This window comes from Chiloscyllium plagiosum, chromosome 32, assembly GCF_004010195.1.
Source record: "Chiloscyllium plagiosum isolate BGI_BamShark_2017 chromosome 32, ASM401019v2, whole genome shotgun sequence".
Lineage (NCBI taxonomy): Eukaryota > Metazoa > Chordata > Chondrichthyes > Orectolobiformes > Hemiscylliidae > Chiloscyllium > Chiloscyllium plagiosum.
The window spans coordinates 44,706,480-44,731,892 of NC_057741.1; the positions used below are offsets into that span (position 1 = coordinate 44,706,480).

Genomic DNA, 25,413 nt, shown 5'->3' on the forward strand with positions numbered 1-25,413 from the left:
ACAACAATGCCTCTTATTCCTCAGGAGGCCAAGGAAATTCGGCATGTCCATAAGGACTCTCACCAACTTTAAAGATACACCTTAGAAAGCATTCTATCTGGTTGCATCACAGCTTAGTATGGCAACTGCTCTGTCTAGGATCATAAGAAACTACAGAGAATTGGGAACATAGCCTCGTCCGTCACGAAAGACAACCTTCCATCTATTGGCTCCATGTATACTTCTCAATGCCTTGCAAAGGCAGTCAACATCATCATAGATCCCTGCCCCCCCAGGATATAATCTCTTAAAACCTCTTCTGTCAGGCAGAAGGTACAAAAGCTTAAACATATGCACCAACAGGTTCAAGAACAACTTCATCCCTGTAGTTATTAGACTTCTGACTGGAACTCTCAAATTTCAAATCTAATGTTGATCTTGCTTTTTATGCACCTTCTTCGCAGCCATAACTTTGTATTCCTCGCTTTGTTCAATCACCCTACCAACTTTCTATGTTATGAGCTGCCTGTACTGCATATAAAACTTTTTACTGTACCTAGGTATGTGATAATAACAAATCAAAATGCCACAACTGATGAAAGCAAGTGTCCCATATGCTTTCTTGACTATCCTATTCACGTGCTCTTACATCTTTGGGGATCCGTGAATAATTATCTCAAGATCCCTCTGTTCCTCCAAGCTACCCAGTGTCCTGTCATTAATTACATACACTCTCACCTTGTTGCTTCTTCTAAAGTGCATGACCTCACACTTATCAGGGTTAAATATCATCTAACACCGGTGTGCCCCTCTGACCAACCCACATATATCTTCCCTGTAATCTACAACCATCTTCTTTACTATTAACCACTCTACCAATCTTGGTGTCGTCTGCAAATTTGTTTAACATTCTTCCCCACATTTTCATCGATATCATTTATGCATGTAACAAACAATAAGGGTCTCAGTACTGATCCTTGTGGTATATTGCTGGATATTGGCCTCCAGTCACTCCAACAGCCTTCTACCACTACCCTTTGTGTCCTATTAAGTCAGTTTTCAATCCATCTCGCCAAGTTTCCCTCAATTCCATGTCCTTTAACCTTCTCAATCAGTCTCTCATGTGAAACCCTGTTAAAAGCTTTGCCAAAATCCATATAAACTACATCAACTAAACTTTCTTCATCCACACATATGGACACATTTTCAAAAAATTCTAACAAATTTGTTCGGCATGACCTCCCTTTGACAAGGCCTTGCTGACTATGCCTAATTAACCCATGCCTTTCCAAATGGGTATTAATTTGCTCCTTCAGAATTATCTCCAATAGTTTCCCTCCCACTGCCGTGAGGCTCACTGGTCTATAATTTCCTGGTTCATCTCTACCACCCCTCTGAATAAATGGAACAACATTATGCATCTTCCAGTCCTCTAGCACATCCCAAGTGGCCAGAGAGGAATTAAAAATTTGTGTCAGAGCCCCTGCAATTCTTGTCTTTCCTCCCACAGCAGTCTGGGATGCAATTCATCCTGACCAGGGATTTGTCTGTTTTTAAGCCCGACATGACTTCCAAAACCTCCTTATTTCCTATGTCGAACTGTACAAGCTCCTCATAGTTCCGCTGAATGCAGAGTACAGCATTACAGCTACAGAGAAAGTGCAGAGAAAACATTGTTTCTTCTGTAATTAATGATGTACTAGTAATGTTGTGGGAATGAGCAATTTTGAAGTGCAAAATATTTTCTTTAAAAGTGGGAATTTCCTAGGTACTAACCCTGTCTCTACAAAGCAGTGGCCACCTAACAGCTTGTCAAATCATGGTTCTTAGAGACTGAACAGAATGATGCACTGAGGGACTGATGCATTGATGGCCCCCTGATCTCACTTCTGCTCATTGACTGAATAATTATTAGTTGGTTTGACATTGGCTTGAATATGTCAACTGAGCCAAACATCATATTAGATTCAATTAACGAAAAGTATCAAATTATATTTCTATGCAAGTGTTTCAGCATTTTTGATTTATTTTAACAGATGCTAATGGATCTACCAGATTTTTTTTATTTTGCCATTTTTGTATCAGCAAAGGAAACTGCCTAGCAGAGCTACCAGATGACTAGTTAGCAGATGCAACCAAACTGATGCAACTGCTTGCTGGTGATTTTATAGGACCCAAAATAAATTAAGCTTTTTCAATTTATTTATTCTTTCCATGGGATATGGGCATCATTGACAGGCTTTTGTTGTCTATCCCTAATTTTCCTTCAACCAAGAGTTTTGCCAGGCATTTCAGAAGACAGTTAAGAGTTAACCACGTTGATTTGGGTCTGCAGTCATGTGCAAGTCAGACCCGGTAAGGACAGCAGATTTCCTTCCCTAAAATACAAAAGTGAACTGGATGGGTTTTCAATGACAATTGGTGATAATTCCATGGCCACCATTACTATGACGAGCTTTCAATTCCAGAATTATTGGTTACATTTAAATTCCACCAACCATTGTGGTGGGTCTTGAACCTGTGTCCCCAAAGCATTAGTCTGAGCCTGTGGAATACTAGCCCAGAGACATTACCATTACACCAGTTTTATTCAATTTCTAGAGTGTTACTAATATTCAATTGCCATCTGGCTTACAGAATCTGATAGAACGGCTATTGCAATGTCAAAGTGGCACACAGGATAGATGGATTTCTGAGACTCAGGCAGAACACAGAGATTAATTGTGTCTAACTCAGCAGGTCTGGCAGCATGTATGGAGAGAAATCAGAGTTAGAATTTCGGGGTTCAGTTCTAGAGAAGGGTCATTGAAACTGAAACAGTAACTCTGATTTCTCTCCACAGATGCTGTTAGACCTGCTGAGTTTTTGCTGCTTTTTCTGTATTTGTTTCCAATTTCCAGCATCCGCAGTTCTCTCAGTTTTTTTGACATTAACTGTGTACCTCAATTTGATGTTGACACAACAAAAGAAGACAAGTTAGATTTCACAAGCTGATATCCAAGAATTTAATGTTGAAAAATCTACAAGTTTTCAATACAGATTGGTTTACAAATAGGTAAAATACAAAGATCTGATAGGAGTCTAATCCTTATTAAAAATGTCCTGCAAGAGTGTCATAGCCAACCTCTTCAAAGTATCACTTGCGTGGTATCATTGATAGCCTTGAGATGTCCTCAGAGTGAATACCCTGCTTTATTTCCCATCCATGTGATTTTAGATGACAGGCCCACAGAATAAAACTGGCTCTCCATAACAGTGCTACCCTTTGTTTCAGATTGTTTAGACTTATACTCAATGTAAATGTCAAATATAATTAGAAATGATGATTAAAGATTCACAGTGATAGTACTACATATCGACTTAATTTTCTATTCTACTTAGATTTATGGGAAGGTGACCACTAGACTACTAATCCATGTTCTGGGCACCTGGGTTTGAAAACCACTGTGGTGGGATTATCAAATTCAATTAAAAAAAAACTGGAATTAAGCATTTACTGATGACCAAAAAAACCATTATCAATTTTTGGAAAAACCCATCTGGCTCACTAACGTCTTTCAGGAAAGAAAACTTGCCATCCTTACCTGGTCTGGCTTACATTGTGACTCCAGACCAAGAAGGTAGATCACCCCACCTTCTCAAGGGCAATGATGGATGGCCAGACATGCCCATGAGTGAATTTTAAAAAAAAAGTGAAATGCATAGTATTATGGCTGAATTAGGAAAAGAAAAGACAAGACAACAAAGCTTAACAATTGAAGATTATCAAAAAAGATCATTATATGGAGGTACTAGTGTTGGACTGGAGGGGACAAAAGTTAAAAATCACAAAACACCAGGTCATAGTCCATCTGGAAGCACTAGCTTGTACTTCAAAATAAACCTGTTGGACTAAAATCTAGTGTTGTGTTTTTTTTTTAAAATAAGATCATGACATTTGGTATGATATTTTAGAAGAAAAAAGAACCATGTTAGTCCATTGTACATCAACTTGGATGGAGTTGGTAGAATTACTGTTTGTGGAGAAAGTGAGGTCTGCAGATGCTGGAGATCAGAGATGGAAATGTGTTGCTGGAAAAGCGCAGCAGGTCAGGCAGCATCTAGGGAACAGGAGAATCGACGTTTCGGGCATTAGCCCTTCTTCAGGAATTAGCCCTTCTCCTGAAGAAGGGCTAATGCCCGAAACGTAGATTCTCCTGTTCCCTAGATGCTGCCTGACCTGCTGCGCTTTTCCAGCAACACATTTCCATCTCAGAATTACTGTTTGTGTAGAGTCTTTGGAGGAAATTGGTTGGGTGAGCTGATATCCATGCCCTTTTCATTTGTTTAATGTTAAACTCAAGATTTCATCACAAAATATTACTATTGCTGAAATATCTTTTAAATTAGATTTGAGAATGATCGAGTGTTTACATATAAACTAACCTTGACACAAAGGAGGGGACAAATAATGTTGTCAATTGTTTTATGTACATTTAAATTTGGTCTTCCAAATGCTAAAACAGCTTGTGTCAAATCTAAGGGAGAAGCATAAGAAACCAGATGTGTTTCACGACTTATCCAAGGATAATCAAGTGTTGTAAAACTCAATCTTGCTCCAAGTCTCTTGACTGACCTCCTCTGTACTTGCAGTCTGCCAAATACGTAGCTCTGCCTGCCCATCCATCCACCCACAACAGATGGCCAGTTATGCCAGCCTCATCTCATAACAATCTGTTAACACAAGGTGGCTCATCTGAACTCATGAAGTATTTCGTCTTTCGAAGTCCTGAACCTAATATTACATTGGAAACTTAAATAAAAAAGGATCAAGCCGTCATTCCACTGAAACAATATCATGGTTGCTGTTCTTTATGATTTTCCACTAATTAATGGAATAGTTTGAATTCTGCTTTTGCAAATCACGAAAATTAAACTTTGTCATAAGGTCAACTTGCGACATTGAATATAATCTTGACCGAATGATTTTCATTAAATGATATGAAGTGTCGTGCAATCAAGTACAATCGTTAGTATAAAGACAATATACTTACACTTTTAACATGTAAATAGTTTTAACACATTTCACAGAAGCATTATAGGCCAGAAGATGTAGCAGCAGAAGTAAGCTATTTGGCCCATCAAGTTTGCTCTACCATTCAAGAAGATCATGGTTGACCTGATGAGAATATTCAACATCATCTCTCTGCCTTTCCCCACAACCCCGAATTCCCTTGCTGATTAAAAATGTTTGTTTATCTCAGCCTTGAATATCCTGGACGATCAGCCTCCACAGCCCTCTGTGGGAAGCAATTTCACAAATTTCTTGCCCTCAAAGAATTGCTCCTCATCTCCATCTTAAATGGGCAATCTTCTAGACTGAAATTATGCCCTTGGTCCTAGACTCTCCCACAAGAGGAAACAACCTCTCAGCATTTACCCTGTCAACTCTAGTAATTTTATATTTTAATTAGATTTCCTCTCATTCTTCTAAACTCCAATGAGTACAAGTCCAATCCACTCAACCTCTCCTTATAAAAAAATCCATTCACACCCACAATCAACATCGTGAACCTGAACTGGTCTGCCTCCAGTGCCAGTACAGCATTCCTTAAATAAGGGGTCCAAAACTGTTTGACCTTCCCATTTTTAAATATTTCTTTCTCTTTGAACTAAAGGCTGACAGTCCATTTGCCTTTCCCAGTACCTGCTGAATTTGTACACTTGCTTTTTGGGATGCATTCCCAAGGACCCCCAAATCCTTCTGTGCTACAGCTGTCTGCATTCTTTCCCCATTTAAATAATATTTAGCTCCTCTATTCTTCTTGCAAAGGGCATAATCTTGCATTTTCTTGTATCATATTGCATCTGCCAAGTTTTTGCTCACTCACAAACCAGCCAATATCCATCTGGAGACTGTTATTCTCACCACTTGCCTTCCCACCTTTTTGTGTCATCCACAAACTTGGCAGCAGTGCATTCACTTCTCTTAATTGAATCATTAATATATATTGTAAACAATTGTCACTCCAGCACCGAGTCTTATGCAATTAATTAAACTGCACAATATTGCTAAAAAAAATTAAAAACCAGCAGTACATTATGCTCTCCCATAAAAGTCTACTTATCCTTCATACACAATGTTTTGTACTGAATGTGTTCAAGCTCTACTAAAGGCTCTTCAGCAATGGAGATCCAGAAAAAAGACACTTCCAAATGGAAAGATGGGAATAATGGAAAGGTGACAAACAATAACATGAGACAACACATCAAGGAAACAACACAGCCTGCTCGTAAGTTAGAGCAAACTAGGATACTCTCTTTATGTTAAGACAAGCGCCACAAGCCTGCTCTAGCTGTTATGAACTAAAGGAATATTTACATATTTTTCATCACAATATCTTCTCTGTCAACACTGGACATTTTAGCAGTTGACTTCAAACGTTTGAATGAATTAAAATACTGAAACTACATACACAAAATGCTGCTTGATAGTTCACTCAGATTACATTCCTGCTGAATAAGATCTGCAAATAAAATAGTTCAGCAATGGTCTGCCACTTATATACACAGGATCAAGGTGGGATACTATTCATGGGGCTTGTGTTGAGGGTAGCTGGACGTGAGGCCAAACATTTGCAGTTAGAAGTCACATTTGGCTGCCATCAAGGATTACAATTTGAAGATGCCAGTGTTGGACTGGGGTGTACAAAGTTAAAAATCACATAACCTGGTGTTGTGTGATTTTTAATCAAGGATTACGTGATGAGCACTTACTTCATAACTTATACTGGAAACTTGGATGTGTTGGAACAATTTTGATAGCATAAACAAGGAGAAATTGTTTCCACTAGCAGGAGGGTTTTGTAACCAGAGTACACAGATTTAGCTAATTGCCAAAAGAATCAGACATGACATGAAAATTCTTCAGTACTTTCTGTTTTCTCTCAGATCTCCAGAATCTGCAGTTATTTGCTTTATATTTATTCACGGTAGACTTATGAGATGCTTTACGATAGATATGGCAGCAGATCTACAGGCCAAATGTTTACTTTTAGCAGGACCCTTCATTTGCTCTTGATATCTACCCCTTATCTCCTTTGGGTATGAAATCAACACTCAGTCCCCCAGTTCGGTAAATATCCTACAGCTGGGAAATTGGTGAATACAAACACAGATTTACATGAAGTAAGTCTAGTGAAAATCAGGAGATAAAAGTGCAGCAATGGCAAGTTGGACTTTCAGTGACACAAACAGACATAACCATGTTGACCAGTCAAGTTTTAAAAGTATTTGCCAAGTTGATGGCTTAAAAATGGAACAGAAAAAACTTAAAAGAGTGAATGCCTGGAAGCCATTCGACCCGAAGATATATCATCATAATGCCTATTCCTTTCCTTATCCAATGCTCCATCTTTCAGTTAGAAGAAACTGGATAGTAATCAATAGCATGAAACAAGGATGATTTCTCCAGGTAAAGAAATAAGCCACTGATCTGCTTTCCAATTTCAGCCACTGTCACAATCATTTATCACAACAGACCAGAGGTTTTGTAGTCTAGGGCCTTCCAGCATGTATAGTACATTAGCACACATGAACACCGCATGTGCATACTAAGTCAGCATGGAGGCAAACTATATTTTGTATTGAGCATTGTACAGAACACCGAATAAAATTAAGTAAGTTTTGAGAATCATAACTTCCAAATCTATTGGTGTACAGTAATTAGTATTTAAGAAATTTGTATTTTCTTGGTTTTTTAAGTATTAATATGTAACTAAATTATCTGAGTTGGCTGGATGGCCGGTTCATGATGCAGTGTGGTGCCATCTTCTGAGGTAACCATAAAGACTCTCCTTCTCAACCTCTCATGTAACAGGAGGCATGGTGACCTTCAGGCATGGCGACCATCACCAGCTCCGTCTCTCTCTCTCTCTAATGAGAGAGTAGTGTTATGGTCCAAGAGGACTACGGCAACTTTTATCACACACTTTAACACAGATACTGCCACATATTCTTTACCAGTACACATTTCCTTATGGACAATGGGCAAAGTGTCAGACTCAAGGTTATAAAAATCGAAGCCGTAGACCATATGGCCCACTGAACCTGTTCCGTCAATTACTAATACAATAACAGCTATGACTGCGGCCTTAACTGCACTTTCCTGTCCATCCTCTCATATATATAAATCAAAATATTTGTTGGATCAGCTTTGAATATAAATCCAAAAAGCTTTCATCTCAGAGATCATTCTAGTGAATCTATTTGCTTCCAATAGAAGTATACCCTAAAGTAAGGAGGACTAATCTGTACAAGTATGCCAGATGGTCTCAACAATATTCTATTCAGTTTAGATTAGATTCCCCCCAATGTGGAAACAGGCCCTTTGGCCCAACAAGTCCACACCAATCCTCTGAAGAATAACCCACTCAGACCAATGCACCTAAAACTATAGGCAATTTAGCATGACCAATTCACCTGACCTGCACAGGTTTGGACTGTGGTAGGAAACCTGAGCACCCAGAGGAAACCCACACAGACACGGGGAGAATGTGAAAACTCCACACAGACAGTCACCAGAGGCTAGAATCGAACCCAGGTCCCTAGTATGAGGCAGCAGTGCTAATCATTGGACCACTGTGCCACCTGTGCCATGGGTCAAACCCATGTTAAGGTCAACACAACGGCAGCATTTTCAGAGGCTGTTTCACGTATTCCCTTGGCGTGCTGAGGTAAGAGTCACAGTGCCATGTCCCCACTGACACACAAAAAGAAACCCTACTTACTCTGCATCAGGATAGACTGTTACACACATCACATTATTTTTAAAAACTTCAAAGCAGCGAGTCTTTCATGGAGTCCATAATGCAACATTATCAATTCACATTCAAGTGTTAATTTTATAAATTTCACACTAAGAATCTATAGACAAATGATATAAAGAATTACAGTTCACCCAAATGTACATTCTTACTCATAACGATGATGATTTGAAACAGACTTTTCCGTTAGCTGAGCAAACCAAACCATTGAATAATTGGGTCGATTATATGGGAAAGATCCAAAAGTGTGACTATTGCTGAATTAGCTTCCCTCATTGTAGGTTTTCAAAACTTTTTTTTTAAGTTACTTACCTGCTCAGAATAGTAAATGTTGGCCGCTTTTCTTCCCTCCTAAGAAATCCATCAAATATTTGGATTGTGTGTAATGAATAATTTACAAAATTTATATCCCAGTCTTTACCCAAATACCCTAACAATATCATGCAGGATAGTTTCTGAACAGTTACAAATCTTCATCTTGTGCCATTCTCTTTCCTGTTCTCGCAATCTAGTCACTTGCCACGTTTTTCCTCCTTTGTCCACTATGCACCATACATCACAACATCATTATCCGGTTGGGTTACCGAAGAACAGGATGTGTTACAACATCTTTAGGGCATCTAAATGAACTTAGCTGCTGATATAAACAAAAAGACATTAATCAACAATGTGAAAATTCAATGCAGTCATGAGTCCAATTGTGCAAATATCATAGGCACAAGTTTAAACTGGCCCTACTGTTGCTAAAGTCAAAATCTCACCATTAGAGATAGAAAGAGGTGGCATGGATCAACTAACTGCGTATGACAAATTCATGTAACCTGTCACACCAAGGGGGAGTTCCATCAAACAGCATGTGCATTAAATAAATCTTCAAGTGGTTTTGCAATGGAGTATCATGCAGTAATGCACTGTGACTCCTGTACATACGCAAGTGCAGCCATTATTGTCCAGATATACAAATGAAAACACAGATCATATTTCCATTTTAAGGGATTATTCCCATTCTTGATTACATCACAGAGCACAAAAATGCACAAATATCAATCAGACCTTCAGTCACAGACTAAACCTTTGCACCAAACTGTGCTTCTAAAGATTACACACCATCAAGGCTGTCAGAGATACTTGAGGCAAAGTGTCAAAATCAGAAAAACCCACATTTGCAGAATTCATGCAGTGCTAAAAGAGGATTACCAATAAACTTATGTAAGGGACCTCAAAGCTGAAACAAAACAATTGTCACATTTCAGTCGAATTTACCTTTCAGTGTGGTAGAAGACATTTCCTCTAGCAGGCAATGCAAAAGTAATAGCTGCAGCAGCACAATTTGCAGGCATCAAAATTAGCTTTGGTAATTCCAATGCACTTGGACATCTGTTACATGCTAAGCTGCAATCAATCTTCAGAGTTTTCCTGCCAAGACATTTTTTGCTTTCACCATAAGGCAGTTATTGGCATGGAAATTATAGAAGGTTATGATCACATCTCAAGTTCAATCAGTTTGAGTTTTAAAATAATGTTAAACAATTATGTAAAGAGTGCAATTAGGAAAAGACCTGGGGTGGATTATACAACTGTTGCTCTAAACTCTTCATTAAACTTCCCAAGTTGTTTATTCAAAAGCATTATTTTTAAAAATGCCAATATAAGTAAGAGGACTCCAGTATTCAGGCTCCAAAACCGTCATGAGTGGTCCTGAACTCAAAACATTAAAGCAACACCTCTGTTATATTTCAGTATTGTGATTATTAGGTCACAAAACAAAACCAAGTATTGACACAAAATACTAAATTACTTGGGTGATTAAAAATTCACAAGTAGGGATCTGGGTGTCCTGGCACATAAATCACAAAGAGTGTGCAGATACAGCAAGTGATTAAACTATTAAATGGAATATTGCCTTTTATTGCAAATATATTGAAATATAACAGTCAGGATGTTTTACAGTAGGACACTTGTGTAGAGTGCGATTCGGTAACGCCAAATCCAAGAACTGAGTAGTTTTGATTTCCTTATTCAAGCAAAGCTATGACCGTGTTAGCACTTCAGAAAATATACACTCAGTTGATAACTCAGTGGGGATTCTTGTATGAAGGAACAGTTCACCAAGTTGGACCTGTATCCACCAGACTGTAGACGAATATAGGCACAGGAGTATGCCACTCAGCTCCTTGAGCCTGCTCTGCCATTGAATAATATCGTGCTTGATTTGATTACTCCACATTTCTGCCTTTCACCATTTTGCTCATTAAAAATTTGTCTATCTCTGCATTAAAAATAGTCTATAGCTCTGTTTTCACAACATTTTGAGGAAGAGAGTTCCATAGACTCTCAACATTGGTACAAAAAAATTCTCATCTCGATCTAAAAATAAGACATTTCTTTTTTAAAACAGTGATCCCTAGTTCTAAATTCTTTCCACATCCACCCTGTTAAAACTCCTCAGCTCTTAAATGTTTCAACAAATTGACTCTCATTCTAAACGCCAGTGAACATACGCATAACCTGTCCAACCTTTCCTCACAAGATAACTCACTCATACCAGATATAAGATGAGTGAACCCTTTCCAATCTGCTTCCAACACTTTCACATCCTTCCTTAAATAAGGAGACCAATACGGTAACCAACACTTCACATGACCCTGCCAAGGCCCTGTATAGCTGAAAAGCAAAACCTGCCTACTTTTGTATTCAAGTTGCTTTTCAATAGAAACATTCCATAGGGTTTTCTAATTACTGGCTATATCAGTATACTTATGTTTTGCAATTCTTACTCTAAGACACTCAGACTCTCTACATTACTGTTCTAAAACATGACTCAGCATTTTATTCTTCCTGCCAAAATAGACACTCATATTTTTGCACATTATGCTCCATTTGCCAGATCTCTGCTCACTCACTTAGCAACTTTATCCTCAATCCCTTCATGCAAGGAATTTACATAAATTGTAAAACAGTGAGGTCCCAGAACTAATCCCTGTGACACCCTACCTATCACATCTCACCAACAAATATTTATGTCGAGTGTTTCTTGTTAGCTAGCCAATCTATCTACTGGGCATGCCAACATGAGGTGGCACCTTATCAAATTTCTTCTAGAAAGCTAAATGCAGCACAACCAAAGAAAATATTACTTCTTCAAATAACTCCAATAAGTTGTTAAACATGAATTCCCTTTCAAAAAACCCAAGTTGATTCTTGCCTATAATATTTAATGTTTCAAATATAAAAAGTGTTTAATAGCTTCTAATAAACAGATGCTAACTGATATGTAGTTTCAGTCTCCCCCTTTATTTGAATAAAGCAGTTACATTCACTTGTTTCAAATCTAATGGAACTTTTCTTGAATTGAAGGAATTTTGGAAAATTAAGGCGAACGCCTATTGATTGTGTCACGAGCAACTTCTTTTAAGGCACTAGGATATAGTCCATCAGGACCTGGGAATTAGTAAGGCCACAGCTTCAATAGTTTACTCAGTGTCATTTCTTTGGTGACTCTTTATTTCTCGAAGTTCCTCTGCTCCATCATCAAAATTTAATAAATTACTTAATTTGCATTGTAACGTACCCTGCACCTTGCCTATATTCTGATACACCTTAATTCCAGGTGTCTGTACAACATAAATAATGTTGGCACAGACTGAATCACCATCAATCTTTAATATTTACCAATGTCAGAATTTTTGACAGAATTATGGATGGATGAAAAATCTTCACAAGAGATTTCATTAGGTATTTAGCCTGATATATATGCTTCTCCAGTTAAAAGCAACACATAAAGGCAATTGTTTTCAAAACTATAACGTGATCATAATATTTAAATTTTTTTAAATGGAATTTGAACTGTTCCTTTGTAGATTTCCTCATTCCCGATGAAGGGCTTATGCCCGAAATGTCAATTCTCCTGCTCCTCAGATGTTGTGCTTCTCCAGCACCACACTCTCGACTCTGATCTCCAGCATCTGCAGTCCTCACTCTCTCCCTTTGTAGATTTCTTGGTTTCTAAATTGTTAAATGATAAAGCCATAATGTAGTGCAACTATCATTTAAATACCTTTATGCAGATAAAAATGTTGAAATGAGACATTCTTTCAGTTTAGATCATAATTAATTGGTCTTTAACAAATCAGATTTACGATCTGGACACTTTCCAAATTGATCAAATGAGTTAGGGACAAAAATCTCAATTTAGAAAAATATTGCTGTGTGCTGGGAATCATTTTGCGTTGAGCAGATTCTGTTTCTAAAATTTCAGTAGTTCAATTATAGAGGTGATCTACAAGCATGGCTGCAGCTACAAATACCGAGAAGTACAGTTCAGACCTATGACGTGGAGGTGTCAGTGTTGGACTGGGGTGGACAAAGTTAAATATCACACAACACCAGGTTATCGTCCAACAGGTTTATTTGGAAGTACTAGCTTTCAGAGCACTGCTCTTTCATTAGGTAGCTAGTTCAAACCTAGGCTATGTCTGTAGGAAATATTTTGAGCCCTTTAAAATGAATTGAATTATGAACAGTAATGAATTTAAAATGATGAATTAGAATAATCCTGAAAATTCACACACTTCAAGCTACAGTGAAACGGTGTCCATCTATTGTTCTCTCAAGACACCGTAGGAATTGCACTTAAAATGCCAAAAGGTTTGACTTCAGTTTTACATCCTGATTAGTGAGTTTAAAGGGATTGAGAAAGATTACCTGCACTTCCTCAAGAAATTTAAAAATAATGGGAAAAGTATACATCATTGTTTGGTCCAGTCATTGGGCAACAGGAAATGTTGCAAGTCTGTGGTACAGCGGAAAAAAAAACTTAGAAATACAAATATAAATCACTAATTAACTTTGTGATGAAACAGCTGTGAAGACACATCCTGTCTTCCAGGACCTCCCAAAAGCATAAGAAAGAGTTCAAACTGAATGTGAGCAAGAAGAAACGCACATGCTACCACACAATATGTAGGATGATTTGTCAACTTCAGAAATTGTTTCTTGTTCTCAAAACATTGCGAGACAGTTGTTATCAACCCCCAAACTTGAACAGAAATACATGAATTAGAGTGAAGTTCACACATTCTCCCCATGTCAGCATGGATTGCCTCCTACAATCCAAAGATGTGCAGGTTAGGTGAACTGGCCATGCTAAATTGCCCATAGTGTAGGTTATGTGCATTAGTCAGGGGTAAATATAGAGTCATAGGGTAGGGGAATGGGTCTGGGTGGGTTACTTTTCAGAGGGTTGGTGTGGACTTATTGGGCCAAATGGCCTGTTCCCACACTGCAGGGATTCTATTCTACTCTATTAGGCCATATATCCCTTCTGACTGAATGGCTCAAACTCCCTCCACGTAATTCAAAGATACCATTTATATGACCTGCATATCTTTTATTAAATCAAAAGGAGCATTAAGTATACTCTGCAGTAAAAAAAGAGTCTGGAAAAACATTTAAAATGATATTGAGCAAACAGAATAGGATTTCAAAATCACGGCTGGACTTTTGAGTAATAGTGAACAATTAACAGGTGACAATTACAATAGTGGAAAGGAAGACAAGATCATTGTAATAGACTATAGATTTTTCACTTTTGGGACTATATACTAAATTAGAAGTTGGACTGCAATGATTGGAATATCTAGAAACTTTGGTTACTTAAAAAGAATCAAGTGCTGCATGTATTGTTGAGCTGTGCAATGCAGTGTTCTGTTTTGAAGCATTAAGAGGGAGAATTCAAGACTGAATGGCATTGAGAGTCTGTTGATTTAAAGATTCTGTCTAATAACAGCCCTTCTGCTTGAGCTGCAGTGATAAAAAGCCGCAAATACCAAGAGCAACAGAGAAGAAACATCCAAACTTTGAAGATACAAAGCATGCAGTCGCTTTCTCTTTGTGCAAACACAACAGAAAAAAACAAAGCATAAAAAGCAGAATTCATTCAAGCGGAGGCCCAAGTCCACCTGTTTGTCTTAAAGTTATATGTGTTACAAAAATAGAGCTCCTTTTTTCAGTTACCAATGACACTTGGTATGAATCACTTTCATCCCAAGTAACAGTTAGCGCAGAAAGTTGTTCATATTGGTGGTGTCATTGGACTTTTTTACACTATGTGACAGCATGTGGAACAGAGACACATCTGTACATTCTTTACAGTAGGTCATGACAGGAGAAATGGCATGTTTAAAATATTAGTTTATTTTTTATACACACAAGGAGAATACTCCTTTGCTCCTTTATCAACAAGTTAAAGGAAGTTCTACACTTCATATTCACTTATAGCAGACTACATTAGCTTTTAATAGTTCCAAGAATATATAAGGAAACAGTAAACACTTAACTGTGTTTAATGTTCTATGGCAGATTGCATCACATCTCCTTCCCAGTAAGCATGTGGCAATAACTGTCATCACTGCTCAGATAAGCAATGACTAATCCATTTCGAAGGACAGTGGTAACTGTATCAGATTTAGTTCAAATATACTGGGAACATTCTGTTTTCATGAGAGGATTTCAAATTTTTTTAAAATGACAATTTGCATCTTCATAAATTTCACCAAGAATATTTCAAACATTCATATGGATGATGCTATGAAAGAATCAGAGATTGAATCTCAACTCTACACTCCTGGGTATCCCCAGTCATTTTCCATCTTTTTAGTGTTTTAAAAATATTTAATGATTCTTCATCCACTATCTTTTGAGGAAGGGAATGCCAAAGACATTCAATCCTCACCGAAAAAAAAGTTTTCTCAGCTCTATATTAAATGGGTGACTCTTTATTTTTAAATTATGACCTCTAGTTCTCAATACTTGGGAGGCATGGTGACTCATGGTTAGCATTGCTGCCTCACAGCACCAGGAACCCAGGTTCGATTCCGATTCCACCCTTGGGTGACTATCTGCGTGGAGTGTGTACATTCTCTCCATGCCTGTGAGGGTTTTCTCCCATAGTCCAAAGATGTGCAAGTTAGGTGGTTTGGCCATGCTAAATAACCCTTTGTATTCAGGGACGTATAGATTAGGGGGGTTATTCATGGGAAATGCAGGGTTACATGGTAGGGGGATAGATCTGAGTGAGATGCCCTTTCAAGGGTTGGTGTGGACTCATTGGGCCAAATAGCTTGTTTCCACACTATAGGGATTCTAAGATAGTCCCACAAGAGGAAACATCCTTTCCACATCCATGTGGTCAAATCCCTTCATGTTCTTACATGCTTCAAATAAGACACCTTGAACTCGTGTAAACTCCAGAGGATACAGACCTGGTCTATCTAGCCTTTCCTCATAAGGCAATCCACTCATTCCAGGTATTAAGTCGAATAAACCTTCTCTGAACTTCCCCCAATGCTTTAACATCCTCCTGTAAGTTTGGTGACCAGTACACACTACTTTTGATGTAGTCTCAGCAAAGTCCTCTATAAATGAAGCATAATCCACCCTTACAGTTACATTCAATGACCCAGCAATAAAACATAGCATTCTATTAAGCACAATAATCATTTGCAATTCACACACTAGGTCTCACAGATTTTTATGATATTAAAATTGTTATTTTGTAAGGAGTTCTATCGATAAGTTATATTCACCACTTCAACCACTTGACTTCTTAGTCTCAGGAAGACTACTTGGAAGCATAGCGGATCAAAAACAAGAAATGTTCTTCTTTGGACAGACATGTTAGAAAAACCAACTCACTATACTCTCATATCTCCAACAAGGAAAAAAATCTAAGAATCTGAAAATGTAAATAGAAAGGCATCTTGATGCTCAAAAAGAGACTCAAAGTTAAAAAAGGTAAAAACAAGGACTGCAGTTGCTGATGAAGGGCTTTTGCCCGAAACGTCGATTTTACTGCTCCTCGGATGCTGCCTGAACTGCTGTGCTTTTCCAGCACCACTCTAATCAAAGTTAAAAAATCAGACACATCCTCTCACTGGGTTACAACATCACAGTCTTATGTAACAGGGCTGGAGCCCTGGATTAATACAACAAGAAAAAAAGCTGACATCAGGAAAAGGGACCTTAAAGCTCAGATTGTAATAAAAACCGAAATGATTCATTAACATCTGTTAGAATAGAGAAGGAAATCTGCCATTCTTACCAAGTCTGGTTATTATGCAACTCTAGTTTCACACCAACATGGTTGACCCTTAACTTCTAAAAAAGCAACTTAGTTGCATCAAACACAAAATCCATGACCACCTTCTCAATGGAACTTGAGAATTAAAAGAATTTTTCGACGTAACATAATTCTTACGAGAAAAGGCATGCTATATTAATTCTTCATAACTGAATGTACAAGATTGTCTAACATCCTGTCAGAATGTTACCAGTGGTATTCTAAATGACTCTACCTTAGGACGTCTTAACCAATATTTTCATCATCGCAGAGTTGCAAATACAACAACTAAATGTGCAGACAATAAGAAAGTCAAAGAACATAACATAAGAACTAGGAACAGGAGTAGGTTGTCTAGCCCTTCAAAGGTGGTAGTCTCCAAGGTTAAAGGGGATAGTTTGCAAGGATATTTAAATATGCTTGAGCAACAAGCAGATTGGTGACAATGTTTCACATGCAGGATAAATGTTTAGAAAGGACTGCTACATCAATGTAAAGAAAACAAAGTGCATGGGAAATGAGAGAGATCGGAGGTCCTCATTAGTAGTGACCTAAAGCTAAACCAAAATCATCGGTGGGAATGAAAAAAAGAAATCAGAGATAAATTAAAAATTTAACATTGAACCAAAATGATGAGGATTCCTGCCCTATTATTAGAAAAACCTATTTTCTAATTAAACTGTTTATAGATGTCAACACACCCTGCTGGGACAGGTGAGACTTGAACCCACCAGTTTACAAATCATTGGTGCAACCGTACTTAGAACACTGTATACAATTCTAGTCACCATAGTAGAAAAATGAATACTGCTGCTATTTAAAGGGTGCAGCAGAAAGTAAGATAATGACTGAGGCATAGGTAGACTGACTAACAAGTAGGGGTGTTGTAAACTTTATTTCTCACTGGAATAAAGGGATGGGGGGGTGATATGATTGCTGTTTTAAGATTTTAAAGAGACTGAATAATGTAAAGCAGGACAAACTGTTATACCTTATCCAGAATAGTAGACCTAGAGGGCATGACTTGTTTAATGAGATATAATGCCAAAACAAATCTGCAGAAACAGTAATTCAGTGAGAAAGCAATATGGAATTACTCCCAAATGGAAAAGGTGAAAGCTGACATTTTGAATCATCAAATGCAAATTAGATAGACATTTTAGGATTTAGCACACAGTACAAGTAATTTGAGGCATAACATGCTGTGAATAGATCGCCCTTGAGAGTTCTGGCCTTGGGTTTTCAAAGGTCTCCATCACTGGGCTGTTTTCTCTGGAGCGTCGGAGGCTGAGGGGTGACCTTATAGAAGTTTATAAAATCATGAGAGACATGGATAGAGTAAACAACAAAGTCTTTTCCCTGAAGTGGGAATTAGAGGGCATAGGTTTAGGGTGAGAGGGGAAAAGATAATAAAAGGGACCTAAGGGGCAATCTTTTCATGCAGAGGGTGGTGTGTATCTGGAATGAGCTGCCAGAGAAAGTGGTGGAGGCTGGTACAATTGCAACATTTAAAAGGCATCTGGATGGGTATATGAATAGGAAGGGTTTATAGGGATATGGGCCAAGTGCTGGCAAATGGGACTAGATTAGGCTGGGATATCTGATCAGCTTGGACGAGTTGGACCGAAGGGTCTGTTTCCATGCTGTACATCTCTACGACTGTATGACTGGCGTTTTGTGTCTCATGGGGATCTGCCATAGATTCATTGACAGAGATTGATCACTGTGATTAGTCAACAACGCCATTATCATTGTATCATGTGACTATAGTCGATGAGCTAGATCAGCTATTACTATGCTAATTAAGAACCTACTGTCTGGAAAGTTGAATAATTTCAGGTGCAGAATACCTATAAGAGGAGATGTCATATACCCTACAATCCTCACGTAAACAAATATGAATTAGAGAAATTCTGTCTTAACTGTTTCATAAGCTTCATAAATCTGGGATTGATGCATACACTGGCACACGAGGCCATTCCTTTCATTGTTTCTAAATAGACTGAAAGAAAGCCAGCCAGTCTAATTCAGCTTGCTACCTCTTCCTATTAGACTTACAAGTTACAACACTGTATATGTATAAGATGCTCCCTTTGCTCTCTACCACCCTTTGCAGCAAGATGTTCCACATCCCTACCATCCTCAGTGAAAAAGAATTACTTTTAAATTACTTTAATTCGATGCCTCCTGATCATTGACCTCAGAATTTCCTATTCACTCTATTCAGAACTCTCATAACTTTGTGCATTTTAAATAGTCAACTTTGTTCCAAGAAAACAACCTAATCTTTCTGATCTTTCTTCAAAGCTACCCTGCAGGGATAGGTGGATATGCACTCCAAATTCCCTCTGTTTCTCCATACTTCAGTTTTCCGCCAATAATCTTCCCTTGTTTGCTCACCTCACATGTATAACTTCACAATTCTTTGGACTGAATTCAATTTTCAGCCTACCTAACCATTCCATTGATCTCTCAATGTGTACATATCTTCCTCACTACATCCACAGGGAATAATAAATGCTAACCTATTAGTGGGAGCAAAGACCAGGAAGATCCCATTTGAACGCACAGTCTATTCGAAGTCTATTCTAGTTACCTTTCAAACAACTGATAATGGAGATATAAAAGAAAGGAAGCAAGAGTAAACCTTGAGACATCTCAATCCTGTGCCACTACTTAACAAATGATCTTCAATCTTAATTCCACATTCCCATCTGATCCCCACAACTCAAGTATGGAAATATTGTTTTTCTTGTGGAAAGGCAATTAGATGTTGGCATTAAAAAGTCTTGAAGAGCTTGTACATGAATGTTATTTTTAACAATTTGAAAACATCCCATTTATCTATTCTCCGTATCAAAGTGATTAACCTCACATTTCCCGATATTATATGCCATCAGCCACATTATTCCTCATTCAATTAACCTATTTATATCCCTTTACAGATCTTTGTGTCTTTTACACAGCTTATTTTTTCACCTTTGTATCACCCATAAACCTCAGTACAGTTCATTCAGTTTATTTAAGTGGAGTGTCGGAGGCTGAGGGGTGACCTTATAGAGGTTTACAAAATTATGAGGGGCATGGATAGGGTAAATAGGCAAAGTCTTTTCCCTGGGTTGGGGGAGTCCAGATCTAGATGGCATAGGTTTAGGGTGAGAGGGGAAAGATATAAAAGGGACCTAAGGGGCAACATTTTCACGCAGAGGGTGGTTCGTGTATGGAATGAGCTGCCAGAGGAGATGGTGGAGGCTGGTACAATTGCAACATTTAAAAGGCATTTGGATGGGTATATGAATAGGAAGGGTTTGGAGGGATATGGGCCGGTGCTGGCAGGTGGGATTAGATTGGTTTGGGATATCTGGTCGGTGTGAACGGTTTGGACCGAAGGGTCTGTTTCTGTGCTGTACATCTCTATGATTAAGTGATTGATACGAATTGTAAAAATCTGAGCCCTGGTACTGATCATCACAATGGAAGTAACTGAAGTTGAAGAGAGATGTTTTTCAAAGGCACCTTTTAAGTACTTGTGTTATTCACATTTGCCTTTGACCATGGACTCCTGCTTGTCAAAGTGTATGAACATGAAGATAAATAACTGAGGTCACAGGCCTCAACATGCCTTCCTAAAATTAATCCCGGCTGTTTACAAAATGTAACATCAATGCTGCATGGCAAACTGCTTTTATACCAACAATTAATGAATTGGTAATGGGAACTACAGAATCAATGTAAACTTAACAAAATCGGATTTGCATTAATTTAGTTTTCAAGAACAGAAAGTTGCTGTTTTTTTTAAAAAAAGAGCAGGAAATCCACATTTCTGAAAAAACCACAATGTCAACTAAAAAGTATAATTTAATTCAAGGTCCAGTGGAAAGATCAGAGGAGTGGATTAGTTGGACAGGTCTACCAAAGCACAATAGTCCAAATGACCACATTCTGTTGTGTACTGGTCTATGAATCTAACATAGCAAGCCTTGATTAGATATCTTAAGAGATTCCATATACGACTCGGTATTTGATGGAGCATCAAAAAGTAGTATAAGGCTGCATCCACTCTGGTAAAAACTACTGCTGTAACTTTCATATCATGACTGACTGCTTAATAGTAACCTTTCTACAAATAAATATTCACAACAGCAACTAGCTACTACAAACAAGACGACTGTTTATTGAATACTGATGAAACATAGACATGCTGCCAAAGCCGTTGGTTACATTCATCAAGTCAAATGTAAGAAAACCAAATTTCAAAACAATTACGACAATTTTTACTTTCTTACAATGAATGCTGCTGAGAAGTTCTGTACTACTGTTTCTGGAAACAGTGTACAGCCTTAAAATAGGTGGTTTCTGGATCCCACTGGGGATACCACAACATACATATACACATTAAAATTTGTAATAAAACAATTAATACTTAAAACCAGTGCACAATCACCATTCTTTTCATCCTGTTCAGGCTGTTATGAAAACTACCCTATGATAAATTTGACATTTGCATAGCTATCTGAGCTTAGCGAGCACTGAAGAAGTGTTTCAGCTATCTAAACACACACAAAGGAAGTAAATCACCATGACTCTCACCTTCTCAAGACCAACCAAAACTCTGCACTGCCCAAATTCTGCTGAACATCTGCTCACTTACTGGCTCTCAGCCAGGAATGTTCCATGCACAGGCGAACTAAAAATAAATTACAAACTACACCAAGAATTAGCACTGTGAAAGTAAAGTGCCTCAGAGTGACACCATATCTTTCCCCACCTTACTCATGAAGGTAGTGATTGTTACCAGGACACCACTCAACTTACACACAGGTACTGATGTCTGGTCCAGGAGATCAATATACTAAGCACATTTTACACATAAATTCTATACTCGCTCTCACACCAGGATACAAGCACTTCCAGCAAGTGGAAAGTGTATACTCACTCAGGTGCAGGAATTCTGAATCTTTCCTATTTTTCCCACCCAGGTATCCATCTGAGTGAGCATAGCATAAATAAAGATAAGGCAAGCATGACATGTGGTGATTTAGCTGATCTCCCCGATGAAGAGCAGCCAATATGTAAATGGAGGCAAAATTTCTAGATCCTACCCTGGCAAGGAATCAACACCTTTTTATAAGATGGCATAGGGAAAATTTGCATAAACAAGACTCTCTAAGCAGGCATGGTAGGAACTTGCAATAATTTCATTCATTAAATCTAAATGTGAAGCAAATGGTAGAGCTTTCACTTTGAATTAATACACGACATTCTCTCAACTGAGAGATTCAGAAAATTATTTCAGCCAATTAACACAAATGATGTCATCAATACCTTTGTTTTAGTGAAATCAAATTTACAATTAAAATTTATAAACCACATTGCTACATTGTTATATTTTTCAAACATTTGTTGATGAAATTGAATTGTGCAACATCTTAGCAGATCAGTATTCAGTGATGACGCTAATCACAAATGGGGATGTGGACTGTCTACAGCAGACATCTCAACACACTGGCGCAGTACCGACAATGCACAAGATCCTGTACCCCCACTGGGAAGACAGCTACACCAATACCAGCGTCCTGGTATCAGGCCAACACCCCCAGCATCGAGGCACTGACCACCTTTCATCGGCTACGATGGGCTGGGCACATTGCACGACTTACACAAGACTCCCCAAGCAGATGCTCTAATCCCAGCTCAGAAACAGAAGGCGAGCCCAGGTGGACGGAGAAAGTGCTTCGGAATTCTCTTAGGATAAAGTGTGGCATTTCCACAGACACCTGGGAACCACTGGTCCAAGACTGTCCAAAGTGGAGGAACAGTATCTGGGAAGGCTTTGAGAATCTTGAGACTTGCCATCAGGAAAAAGCAGAAGCTAGGCAAAAACAGCAAAAAGAGCGCAATGTCACACTAACACCCCACCCACCCATTTCCACGATCACCTTCTGGCCCAAGTTTGGCAGAGTTTGCAGAAGCCGCCTTGGATTATTTAGCCACAAACAGACGCACCAAGAGTGGGAGAGAGTTATCCTCATCTGCAACGGAATGCCAAGATACTCTCAATGCCGGCAAAACCAAGGAACTCATTATTGACTTTTGGCAGGATGTTACTCATGCCCCCCTACACAAATATGCCAAAGTTAATAGCACAGAGGTGAAATGAGTGGAGAATGTCAAACTCCTGGGAGTTGTCATCCACAACAAGCTTTCCTGGGCTCTTCATGTGGATGCACTGGTTACAAAGGCCCAACAACGTCTCTTCTTCCTCAGGTAGCAGAGAAATTTTGGCAAGACAATGAATACCCTTGCCAACCGTTATAGGTGTGCCATCGAGAGCATTCTGTCAGGATGTATCACTACCCGATATGGTAAGTGAACCATTCAAGATTGGAGACGGTTACAGAGAGTGGTGAACTCGGCCCGGACAATCACAAAGGCCAACCTCCCATTTATAGAATCTATCTACCAGGCCCGGTCAAGGAAAGGCCACCAGCATTGTCAAAGATCCATCCCACCCTGGCAATGCTTTTTTACAATCTCTACCATCGGGGATAAGGTACAGAAGCCAGAACACATGCACCAGCCGATTTCGAAACATATTCTACCTATTGTTGTTAGAATACTGAATGGACTCTCAAACTCTTAGCATTTGCCTGTACTCGTGTTTTTGTTTTTGCCGCTGTTCACTTATTATTTACTTATCTATGCTATTTAACCATGTGATCTACCTGTATTGCTCGCAAGACAAAGCTTTTTACTGTGCCTCAGTACATGTGACAATAAAGTCAATTCAATGATGATAATGATGTAATCACAAACTGTCAGTTCAATTACCATTTACTTTGAGGTAAAAAGTGAGATCTAAATATGAAAATTTTCAAACTTAAACTGCAGCATAGTGTGAAAGCAACATCAGCAGCAGCAATGGCTTACACCAGTGTTTTCCTGAACTTAACTCCCTATGATGAAAACAAAACAAGCGACACTCACTTTGGCTAACAGTTCACAACCACAGAAACAAGTTAAGTGATTTGCTAAGTTGTGGATGAAGCCTTCTATTAAAATACTCTAAACTTTCCCCTCAAATTAATTTTAAATAGATGGATCTTGATTGGCTAACAGTTGCTTTAAGAACATGCAATTCCTAAACTATTTAGCTTTTAAAAAGTTTATTTTTCATACATCATATGACTGTTGTGAAATTGAACCTCTGAGCAAAATGACACTTTCCCTCATCCATTCACAACTTACTCAAAAAGAAACAATTTGTACAGTAAAGGATAAATGTACACGTGCAAGCACAGGGTTTTCCCAGTGACATTTGCACAGATGTATCAGTGTGTTTTCGATACTATCAATAGAGCTGATGCTAAACCACAATGTGAATCCCAGAAAGCCCCTATTAACAAAATAACCCAGAAACATCCTGATACCTAACATTCATTTTAAAGTAAATTTCAGCAAAAGAATATTCTCCAGTGAAGAATGAATATGCCAAAGTTAATACATACACCCGTGCAATATGCCTTTGTTAAACCAACATTTTAAGTTCTTTTTAGGAGCTCACAGTAGTTATGCCACGCGATTCCTCCAATTAAACCTAAAGCGATTAGCTTATGAAACATCAAATACGAATTCTAATTTAAAAAAAAACACAAATGAATCCTAACAGAGCTCAACCGAAAGATAATTTCTACTCACAAACCCAGCCCAGGTGGGAATAAGGAACAAGATCAGAGTTAAACAGGAGACTGTCTCCAAATGTTTAAACAAAACTGGATTGAATCTCATTGGTTATTTCTGTGCATCCACTTTGTTAGCACCACAGATACTTTAAATAATGAATACCGTTATTCATTAGTCACCCTTTCGTGGTTTAAAAATAAAACCAAAATTTTGCGCATTATCTGACCCCAAAAGCAGACAAACGGAAAGAAATCTTAAGATGGAGAACAGATTATTTATTTTATAGACTTACAAAGCTATAAACATGTATGACCAGTGTGGTCATTAAGAACATTATTCAAGGACAGAGGATTATAGGAACATTTTTGGGGTGGGCAGTTTATAAAGAACATTGGAAGGCGTTTATATAAAGGACTATTAGGAAAGAGGGTTTATACAGAACATTAGGAGGGTACACAAAAATACTGGGTATTATAAATTACCTTGGAGGAGGGTTACAATGAACAGCAGGCAATGTTACAAAAACATGGGGAATTATAATGAACACAGGGCAGCCAGAAAGACGCTGGGGGATTATATTGAAATTAGGGGTTTTTTATAAAATCACTGGTGGGAATATACCGAATATGGGTGGTGGGGTGGGAGTTTATAAAGAATGTTAAGATGGGTAAATTACAAAGAACACTAAAATTGGGGAAGTTATAAAGAAGAATAGAGGGATATAAATAACATTGGGGATTTAAAAAATCAATGGGCTGTGAGGATTTAATAAAACATTACGAGGGGTCATAAAATCATTTCATGGGGGGGGGGGGGGTTATATGCACA

The 25,413-nt window shown here is 38.3% G+C and overlaps 1 protein-coding gene across 8 annotated transcripts in view; it reads right to left on the reverse strand.

Moving 5' to 3' along the window:
- The window catches only part of dennd4a (DENN/MADD domain containing 4A), a 150,318-nt gene that overhangs the window by 123,863 nt on the left and 1,042 nt on the right, over nt 1-25,413 (reverse strand). The window contains exon 1 of one of the 8 annotated variants that reach the window (XM_043674607.1): nt 9,096-9,411. The exons of the other annotated variants lie outside the window; for them this stretch is intronic. The gene's annotated coding sequence lies outside the window, so the exon portion shown is untranslated. Of the gene's footprint in view, nt 1-9,095; nt 9,412-25,413 lie in introns of those variants that run through there. 8 annotated transcript variants of the gene reach the window in all.